Genomic DNA, 8,360 nt, shown 5'->3' on the forward strand with positions numbered 1-8,360 from the left:
TACATTTCGCAACCTTAATATCGCAGAGTGATGTTTTTTCAAATGGCATTCACATACGCAATACAAAAAAACAGAGAAAACAGGCACAGTATCTGCTTTGGTTTGCCCGAATCGCTCGAGTAATACCTTGATAAAAGGCTACAAGCTCCCGCTTCTGAGGTTCATAACAGCAGGGCTGCCGTAGCTTAGCACTTGGAGAAGCGTTATTTAGGTCACCGACCCTGCGTTCTATACTTAGAACAAGTACGAGTTAGCGGATCGCAATCCGCTTAATCCAAGAGTAATTATTGCCTTCCCAAGGCTAATCGACTGTTCGGTTTAGAATCCAGAACTGATTTTTATTTATTTAGTTATCCTAATTTTAAAAGTTTAGATTGTCCTAAATATACTATATAGATATAGTAAAATCTTAATACATGCATAACTACTGTCTACCTAGCCACATACCGTATTCTTGTTTGGGTGCAGTCACACCAACCATGCACATCTCGTGTGACACACACCCCTGTTACCAGGGTACGTGAAACCCCGTTACACCCTCCCCCATTATGATTGAGAGCATTTACAGTTCCAATCGAGTGTTGCCTCAACGAGGCTCGCGTGTCCGCTAGACACTACAGCTTAATTCGTTGGAACTAAACAACTTTCTTGCTCAATGAGCGTTGTGTCCATGAGACGGAAGTCACCAAGTTTCGCTGGTTCTGACAGCGAGCACGAGCAGAGCCCAACTTCGTCTCCCGCACGCGGATGTCGGACAGTGCGTCCGCGGCGCCGGGGGATGTACAACCTAGGCTCGTAAGCACGAGCGTCGCGCTTTGTGCACGCGATCAATGACGAGTGATCTCGTTGAAGATGTGGAGGTGGTCGATTTCGAGTCTGACACCTTTTTTCCCGCATGGGATGACGAGGAAGGCGAGCTGCGTCAGCAGCGTAATACGAGCCCCGCTCGCTCCTTGCGGACCCCATGTCAGTTCCCTGACTTCTCATCAACCGAGGAACCTGGTGCAATCACCAATGACCTCGACGAAGCTCAAAGACGGCAGCTGGAAGCTGCCCATATGGTGACTTTGAAGCGCGCCCATCCACGGCCGGTGATTGACCCTCGCGTTGATCCGCCTAGCGTATCCCGCTGTAAAGCGAAGGACGCGGTAACTCGATCGTTACGCGTCCACATCATCGGGTCCCCGGCTTAAACGGAAGATGAACTTGCCACAAGGGAAGCTTTTCGAGCTCGTTTCTTGGTCCCACAAGAGATTCCGTTAGACGTTATTGCACTCGTCTACGTGCTCAACGAGGTGGTTCTCGTGTACCCGCAATGCGGACGATACTTGTAGTGCTCGCCCCTGGCGAAAGCACTACAGATGACGAAGCGCTCTTTGAGCGATGGGTGCAACGGCACCGGAAAGTTTCCTCACTCTATAATCTACAGTTAATTCACAAGGAAGTGGACGTGCGTGCGGAGCGACACCTTCAATTTGAGTTTGCCAAACTCAAGGCACGCCGTCGACTTCCTTCGGATTGTCGCGCTCCAACGTATGGGTTAACCCCTAATGCTCTCGCTAGCTCTGTGCCTTCGACCGCAAGAGCTCAGGGCCATTGCTTGAGCTCAGCTTTGGCCCGTCTACTTCCCTGGCTATTACCGGGGAGCGCGAGCGTCCGACGACGCGGGACGTCTCGATCTTTCCGATCAATAGTGTCCACGATGACTGGGCAATCTTGCCGAAGTGGTGCCTCAAAATTCCCACGAGTTTTTGGATTTGGGATATCCCCGCCACTTCACCAGATATTGGATTTGGCCCTGGTGATGACGTCGTCCAACAAGACGTTCCACGAAATAGTGGACATCACCGTTTTCATCGAGAAGAGTCGGTGGCGGGCGGTGACGACCGTGTCTGGTGACTACAGTTCTACAGTGTTCAGGCAGAGCAGGGTAGCCTAACGGGGAAGTGGCGAAAAAGATACGGCATTTGTAAATAGAGTAACCGAGGGAGACTTACCCCCATTATCCTTCGGAAAGACCATTAGGCCTATGTAATTATCACTTGGGATGTGTGTAAGGAAGTTGCAAGACGACGAGGTTACCGAGATGGATCTGTTGATACCAAAAGATTAGCTGAGCTTGTCATCTATGATGGATAAATGCACCATTCAAAACCCTTATATAGCTTTGAATATGAAGACGGGTCGGCTATTATCAAGGCTACATTCTATCCTTGTCCAAGGAAAAGCACTACGTGGTTACAAAATATCCCCCGCGCGTATCTCCACCAGATAAGGAAATGCGTCATGTAGTGATTCGGATCCCGGAACCAAATATTGCACCACATGACAATGATTCTCCACAAAGAAACAGTGTGAAGTCATCGCTGCTTTCTCCCGCGCGAACCACGAAACGGGTCTGTCGAGAGAAAGCTAATGTTCATACTCGGCGCCGACTATCTTTGTTAGACGGGCTAATGGTACGAAGTGGATTGTGCATGGTTATAATTGGCTGAATGTAGTCATAACGCAGAACCAAAAGCCAATTCTTTTCTTGAAAGGCTGATCTGCCGATCAGTGTGCTTTTCTGCACTCTCTTCCATAACCTGATCATGGTCAATGTACATTATTTCTTCAACTGGTGATGGCAGACAGTCATAACATTCTTTCTGCGGTGGGTACACCGAGCGCGATACTGAGAGAGAAACAATTTACGCCCCAAAACTGTAATTTACACCAGTAAGTGTAAACATCTCTAGGTGCAGCTGGGTGGGCTACATCGTGGCTATGTACAGACCGCCTTCGACGATATGTTCATACAGAGCATGAAATGTTCATCGTGGAAACCATGTTAAGCACTTGCGTGCGGCGGTCGAGTGTGTGCTTGGATTGTCTATTCGCCAAGATTACACAAATGTGTCTTTGGTCACGGCAAATCATATTTTTAGATTGCTTTAATGGGAAGCAGGACTTGCGGGCAGATCCAGCTACGTATAAAAAGCCTTTGTGCCAAAAACAACTTGAAAGAGAGACTTGGCCTGTCCAAGTGCTAGTACAAATTTAGTGCCGATTATGCTGACAGCATACAACTGTTCTTTGATATTAACAAAAGCTTATGATGCGCGGCTAAATCAGCAGTATTTAAACTGTAAAAGAAACGTTTATACAAACCATGATTCCAGTTGTACATTACACGTTTTCTTCGACACTTCAGCATAGGCTATAAGCTGCGCTTTACGTCAATCAGATCCCTCTGATCAGCTAAAAGCTGTTGAGAAAAAAATATCTTAATGATGACAAGGAGCTACTTGTAATCATGTATGTCATCGTCAAGGCCAGAGTAAACTGATCAGCTCTAAGCCGTTCGTGATCTAAACATAGAATGCGTCGTCGCCATCTTGTATTTAGCATGATAATTGGTTAATATTTTCTGCCGAGTATGCCTTTGAGATAAGATTTATGTCAGATTGGCTTCAGCTTAAGGATGATGCGCTTTTGCGTCGCACCCGCTATAAATTGTCGCATATCTCAAGGGTGATGTCGTCGAAAAATGAGGCAATGCGCATAGATGCAAAATGCAAAATGTGTCGCGATAATGAAACTTAGTGAAACATTGAGGTTGAGAGCATTGATGCGGCTTTACCAAATCGAAAGAATTGATGGCTTCACCTCTGATTATTTAAAGTCTGTTTTAATTACAGCACTGACCAACTTGACTCAATATGTAGTGGTGCCTCATTATAAAACCTCAAATCTAGTATGCTGAATGAAGCTGTCTTTCCCAATTTGCCACCCATAAGTCTTCGGGTAGCCAGCTTAGATGAGAAAGACATATTTCTCAATCTTCGTTGGGTATTGGTGGCTCAACCCATATAAATGTCTGCAAATATCTACTGGTGTGAAAATATCAAACGGATATATTTTTGACACACGCGTCGGCAATTTGTATCAGCCTATTTGTCTCGAGAGTGTATTGAAAGTCGTGAAGTATCATATATACGTTCTTTCGGAAAGTCGCGTTTGGAAATATCGATATTGTGGATTATGTAGACCGCTGAGCTAAATGGCTCGGTTGCTTCAGAGCGACAAGATTACCGGTGAGTATACATCCAACTTATTCTTGAACAATATTTTGTCTACATACTTTGCTAGATGCCATTGTGTAGTAGTTAGCAAACACTGTTCGAAATACCAGATTGAGCATGTAAACCGCTGACCATCCGCATACACGTGGTCAGACAGAACACATATAGAGCTGGATGGAGAATAATCTTCGAAGCATTCTAGTGGAGAGGTCACGGAAACTGAGTGGCTTCCTCTAATTCATTTCGCTTGCATTGAAAATCGCACTGCACGCATCTCAAAAATATATACTTTGAATGGGTTGGCAAACCCCTCGTCACAGATTACGACCTCTCAAAGTCAGTCCAGCTTGGTGGGGAAGGGGATTTGACTTTTTTGAATCGGCCCGATTGCACTTCGAAGCAAAGTCTCAGAATTCTGTTTCATTAGACCGAGCACCACAAACCAGGTGCGCGACGCAATGAATGAGTGCAAATGTGAATTTACTCAACAAATCGAGTCAAGAGGCAGGCAAACCATTCGCAAATATGTGGTTTGGCACATATTTCGTTGACATAAGTAAGCCTCTCAATACCACGTGGGCTACGTAACTAAGATACAGCCACTGTTCACCTTCAAAGCAAATCGCAATAAAGTCTAGCATTTCATAGAAAACATTGACACAAAATGTGATCCGGTGAATTCATCAAACAAGTATCGATTTTGCTCTCATGAATCAGTTCAAGGTGAAGTGCCTTACAGTAGACTAAGAAGCGTTTCGTCCACCCCTTAAAGATGAAAGGCATGCTATATGAACCTTGACGATAAATTGGAAATCGGATAAGCTGTTAGGATGAGCAATGCAGCGCCGGCGCTTAGATAGTGCATTCGAGACGTTAAACATGTGAGATGCACACATCCAGACTAGTGGTGGCACTCGATATGCTGCCACAACTGAAAAGTTCACGAGCGATAGGATCGAGAAGCTGATCTTACGCCAGCACAGCGCGGTGAGCATAGGTCACAACGTTTTTGAATATATTGGGTATCCCAGGACTGCTGCCAGGTTGAAGGGATTCTATCACTTATAGCGTCTGAAATCTCACACTTTTGATACCAATTTCGACTTCGCGAGCCTTGTGTGTTTTTTTCATAATAATTAAAAAGGAAGAGGCAAATCTACTGGTCGCAGAGCGCTTCCCACTGAAGAGTAAGGACTGACCTTGTTGCAAATTTGGCTTGCGGTAGATAGCTATCAAAGCGGCTTCGCGAAAAGCAGTAAAATGATAAGGAGTAGAGGTTATTATGATTCATCTCGACGTCTGCGTTGCACCAACCGGCTCTCAATCGGATGTCATCTTTACTGAAGCTGACGTGCAAAGCGTTAAGGCGGGTGCGAAGGCGTGTCGACTAAACCCAGTGCCATAATCGAGTAAAGTTCTTCCGTCACTATCGCCAGATTTTGATACTCAAACTTCATCCCTCGCGGCAATACTGGGGGCTCACAGCCGCTGCAACTTTGAGGGCTGGCTGTGCCGTTTTAAGTGTTAAACTCCGAGTGAGTAGAAACCGCTCGTCGGTCTCTTGACACTTGTTTGGCTCTCGGTATGAATTCAAAGGCACGCACATAGAAGTTTCACATCAGCGGCCGCGCCTTTTGATAGTTTGGAACCAAGGTCATGGCGGGAAAATGTTGGTGTAACTGTTACGCCAAAAAAAAACAAGCGGAAGCATTCTGTGCCAGGTTCGGCTCATTGTGGACATCGTTGGGAGCTCCTCAGTGAAGTGTTATTATAGTACTCGCCATCAGAGAGAGACATGAAGTTATAAATTCGTATAGATGGGAGGCGAAGCGCTATGAACGCCTTCTTTCCAAAAAAGCGGATTGAACGAATGTATACAGGTTGAAAAGAGATTGTCGGATCAGGATCGGATAGTCGCTGCTTCTGCTTTAATCAGATAGCATCTCGGCACCTTCGCCAGGTATGACATTGCGTTTGTCGGTCGCGAGGAGCACGCATTATTGGAGGCATGCTGAGTCATATGAAGATGTACACAGTCTAAGACTCTCGACACAAGTGCGTTTTTATCAGCAGACACTATGCATCGTGGAAAGTGGAGTAAAGCGCATTGGCGCTCATTAAGCGCTCTTTTCAGTGGAACGTAACGATAAAAGAAGTGTGGGCTTCTGCACCGGGGCTTCCGTAGCTCTTTCGCTTTGAAGAAGCTTGGTTAAGCTCGGTGCCTTTCGTCTTATACTTAGAACTAGTACGAATGTACGCGGATCGCAATCCGCTTAGCTAAGGAGTAATTATAATCTTAATTCAAGGCTAATGAACTCTCCTGTTTAGAAAGTAGACTGGATTACTTGGTTATATTTGCGGTAAAGCCGACTATATCTAAATCTATATGATTTCCTCTCTGTATATAAAACCGAATTAAATGTATAACTACTGGCTGTTGTAGCCACGTAAACACTTGTTGTTTCAATGCAACCACACAATTGCATGGTCACACAATCGTGTATAATCACACCATCTTGAGTGACTCACACCCTAAAGTGCACCTGTCGCCTTAACTGAGGCTCGCATGTTTAAGACACCACAACATCACCAGGACATTTACAAATTCTTTGTTCAATGAGCTCTGTGTCAAGGACACGGTAAATATCCAGCCTCGCTGGTTCACAGAATATCCGCGGGCAGAGTCCATCTTCATCTGCTGCACGCGGTGCATCTTCGGACAGTACGTCCGTGGCTTCAAGGGAAACGCACACCAAGATCTCGGTAACCGATTACCACGCAGCGCATTGTCAGCGACAGGGTCGCACGACCAAGCACACAGACGCGATGTGTATTCCCGACCGCGCACAACCCGCCATGGGTGATAGATCACCTAGTTGAGGATTTGGAGAAAGTCGACAACAGGTCAAACACTCCTTTCCCAGGATGGAAAGAAGAAGAGGCGAGGTACCACAGCGGCGCGACGTGAGACCTGCTCGAATCTTGCGGACGCCGTGTCCGTTCCACAACCTCTCGACATCCGGGGGAAGTGGTGTCATCACCGATCATCTCGACTAGGCACAGAAGCAGTGGCTGAATGCTGTCCACAGGGCGGCTCTCATACGCTCGTATTCCCGGGCGGGCGCTTTACCCTCGTGTGGAATACACCTCCCCCTCAGCGAATCCCACTTCAGGAGCACAGGACGCGATCGCTCGATCGTTGGTCATCTATGTAATCGAGCCCCCGGTCACTACATAAGCTCAGCTTGACGATCAAAAGCTCTCCGAGCTCACTTCTCGGTTCTTCAAGAAATCCCGGTGAAAACGAAATGCATTCGACTTCAAGCTCAAAGTGGAGGCGCTCCTGTACCCGCGATGTGGACAATGCCTGTGGTGCTCGCCCCTGGCAAAGTCCGTGAAGATAATAAAGAGCTCCTCGAACGCTGGGTGCAGCGGCAATTTACCGATGTGAGAGACCACAGACCTCGCGGGAGCGAGATGGATAATCCATTCGTCGCAGGGCGACGCGCCTTGCGTTTGGCAACTCAAAACAGCGATGGCGTTTCCACGCGCGCATTTACCTCCCTGTGGTTCAACGGTCAATTGCGCGATCATTTGTGCGATGAGGATCCGCGACCGCAACAGCTCAGGGCCATAGCTTGAGGTAAGTCCATGGAATTTTGGCCTCCCTGGCTATTGCCGAGAGGCACGAGGCGTCCTAAGACGTGAAACGACATGATCCCTCTAATCATAAGCGTCCACGACGTCTGGGCAGTCTTGTCGAAATTTTACTTCAAGCTCCTACGAGTTCTCGAAGTTGTATCCCTGTCATTTCGCAAGATACCGGATTTGACCCTGGCGACGACGTCGACCACAAGACGTTTCGCGTGATAATGTACTTCACCAATCTCGTCGAGAAGAGAGGCGGCGGACGACGACGACGGGGCCAATCGCCGTTCGGTGGCTCGCGATACTCTTCGAGCTCTTAAAGATGCAGTCAGTCGCTGAGGCCCCGCTAAGCATCCTGCTATGTCGCAAACCGCTGTGCGGAAGTCCTAGAGAGCTTGGAGAACCTTGTACACCGGCTGTCTCACGTTCAAGACTATCGCGCTCTGTTGGGCGGCTCCTAGCCGTTGAGCAGACAAATGCGTCGCTATATGCGAAGGTGGAGCGCTCGACGCCGTTAGAGATGGAGTTCGTTGCACTCCGTGCTCAAAACCAAGGTCTAGCCTCTGGGTGGTCGAGCGTCTGTGTACGCTGCTCCGGCGCCAACGCTTCCACGTTTACTTGCGCTGTATCGGCTTGAGCTTGCCCACA

Source organism: Plasmopara halstedii, assembly GCF_900000015.1.
Source record: "Plasmopara halstedii genome assembly, contig: Scaffold_110, whole genome shotgun sequence".
Classification (NCBI taxonomy): domain Eukaryota; phylum Oomycota; class Peronosporomycetes; order Peronosporales; family Peronosporaceae; genus Plasmopara; species Plasmopara halstedii.